The sequence below is a fragment of the Alligator sinensis genome, unplaced genomic scaffold (genome assembly GCF_000455745.1).
Source record: "Alligator sinensis unplaced genomic scaffold, ASM45574v1 scaffold755_2, whole genome shotgun sequence".
Taxonomy (NCBI): domain Eukaryota; kingdom Metazoa; phylum Chordata; order Crocodylia; family Alligatoridae; genus Alligator; species Alligator sinensis.
Window position 1 is genome coordinate 741,163 of NW_005841883.1, and position 2,745 is coordinate 743,907.

At 46.9% G+C, this 2,745-nt stretch overlaps 1 protein-coding gene across 1 annotated transcript in view; it reads left to right on the forward strand.

The window, feature by feature from the left end:
- The window catches only part of RAPH1 (Ras association (RalGDS/AF-6) and pleckstrin homology domains 1), a 189,043-nt gene that overhangs the window by 56,908 nt on the left and 129,390 nt on the right, over positions 1-2,745 (forward strand). The window lies entirely within an intron of this gene.

A 2,745-nucleotide genomic window follows, 5' to 3' on the forward strand; every position in this document is an offset into this window, starting at 1 on the left:
TTAAAAGAGTCTGTATTGCCTTCAGATAAGTTTCTTGTGCTGGAGAGGCAGACTTGCATGAACTTCCTACCTGTTCTTCAAATATCTGCAATGAAAACTCCAACAGACAGTATGTATGATGTATTACATAAGCAAGAGCAGGAGGCTTATGCCCTTCTTCACTATGCTTATAAGCTATCAAGGTCCTGACTTGGTGCTACTTAACTCTGCATAACTCTATTGACTCTTCATCTTCCAAAAGTTTTGTAGCAGCTTTAAGGACTGTCATCACTATATCTGTTTTGACCCATCAGTGGTCACAGTATAGAGCTGATAGTGCTCTGTGATTTGACTTTTTAGGATGGCCGCATGGAGTTGGACCTGGACTCCATGCTGGTAAGTAGGGGCGGGGGAGGGGTGCCTGGAGGACAGGACCATTGGTGGGGCTCCCTGACTGCTCCTCTAGCCCCCCTGAGTGTCCCTCGACCCCCACCCGCTCTCCCAGCCCTCTGCCATGGCTGCCCCACCCCAGCCCAACCCCCCGCCCCTTTAAAAAAAACTCCTGGCTCTTTAAAAAAAATAAATAAATAAAAAGGCCCCCACTCACCAGCTGCCTCAGGGCTTTTGGGGGCTCGTGGCAAAGCCCCCCCCATGCAGCATGGGGTGTTGGGAGGCAGCAGGGATTGCCCCCCACCTGGCAGCAATGCCTGGAGGACAGGACCATTGGTGGGGCTCCCTGACTGCTCCTCTAGCCCCCCTGAGTGTCCCTCGACCCCCACCCGCTCTCCCAGCCCTCTGCCATGGCTGCCCCACCCAGCCCCAACTCCTGGCTCTTTAAAAAAAATAAATAAATAAAAAGGCCCCCACTCACCAGCTGCCTCAGGGCTTTTGGGGGCTCGTGGCAAAGCCCCCCCCATGCAGCATGGGGTGTTGGGAGGCAGCAGGGATTGCCCCCCACCTGGCAGCAGCTGATGAGTGGGGGCTTTTTTTTTCTTTTTAAGGAGCCAGGAGCTGGGGCTGGGAGAGCAGGTGGAGAATGGGGGCTCGTGACCGAGCCCTCCCACGCAGCATGGGGCAGCGGGGTGCAGATTCAGCCGAATTGCTTCGGGACTGTGATTCGAAATATATTCAAATCACCGAATCTAATCACTGTCCCCCAAATAGGCCGAATCCGAAGCAAATACTAGCCGCTTTGCACAGGCCTAATTACCAGCCACCTTCCATCTTAAATGCTGCAAAGGCCTCTCATATGCCTTTCACGTAATGGAATCAGAGTTCCTCAGAGGGCTATTGCATATCCATACCTTGGTCAGAGAACCTTTATCTGCTTGTGACCTTAACATGGTTCTCCTTAGACTTGCAGAACCTGACTTTGAGCCTCCTTTGAAATGTTTCTTATATCACTTCTCTTGAAATTATTATCTTAGAGGGTACTCCTTCATCTAAAAGAGAAAGTGAACTTCAGGTGATTGTGTTTGAACTTCCTTATGGGGCATTGCATAGGTATATGTGGTGCTGAGCTCTACAGACATTCTTTCTGAAGGTAGTCTTAAAATACTAACTAAACCAAATGCTCAACTTATTTGTGGTCTTTTTCCAAACCACAGTTCACATGGGATGTGTCCTAGGACTTTGTTTTATTATGCTGATAGAACCAAACCATTCAGAATGTCTTTTTGTCTATTTCTACATATAACTTGCCATTCTGAATATCAGGCTATGTCCTCACAGAGGATATTGAAATGCATAACTCTGTGCATCTCAATGGATTATCACCTGGCTTGTGTACCATCCTGCCCTATCCCAAACATTAAGGCTCACTTAACAAAGGTTCAGTCAGCCTTCTTCTCCTTTAGAAAAGTGTCAGTATTGGAATAATTTTCATCAGCTTGGATCTCAGGAACTTCCAGCCATCCTTACTTTTCAAACTCCTCAGTCATCGGTTTCAAACTGCAAGGGAACTGAGGTTGGCTTGCTGCTACTCTGCTTTTCGTGTCCTTGTATCGGAGCACAAGCAGGCTCACTGTATGCATGGCCCTCAGAAAACATGGCTGTCGAAGATTTCAGTATTTCATGTATGAGGCACGTGCACATCTACAGTGGGATCCATGTGGACAACAGCATCTGAAAGATTCCAGCTTACCATAGGATAAGCGAAGTCATTGGGTAAAGGCGATGTCTTTTATTAGACCAGCATGGGTACTGGCTAGATCCCTACCATAGGATAAGTAACTGTTCTTTCTGACCAGATGATACTCAAGTGAACTCATTCTTACCCTTTAGTCCTAATTGGGGATAATAACTTCTGGATAATATTACCTGGAAATAGAGCAAGTCATCCATTTTATCTTGTACTGTGTTGTGTTTTTTCTGAGTTAAGGTAAAAAAGATCAGGTAACTATAGAAATTCCTCTCAGTAAGAATAGTGCTTTAAAACAACAAGGTAGGAGAAAAATATAGATTAATAGATTGTAGAGTCAGAAGGGACCACAATGGATCATTGTGTCCAACCCCCTGCCCCTGGCAGGAAAGAGGACCGAGGTCAGATGACCTCAGCCAGGTGACTATCTAGCTTCCTCTTGAAGACCTCCAAGCTAGGTGATAGCACTACCTCTCTTGGAAGCCCATTCCAGATCCTGGCCACCCTTACTGTGAAAAATTTCTTCCTAATATCTAACCTAAATCCACTCTCAACTAGTTTACACCCGTTATTCCTAGCCACTCCCTGGGGCACCTTAGTAAACAGCGCTTCCCCTATTCCCCGTT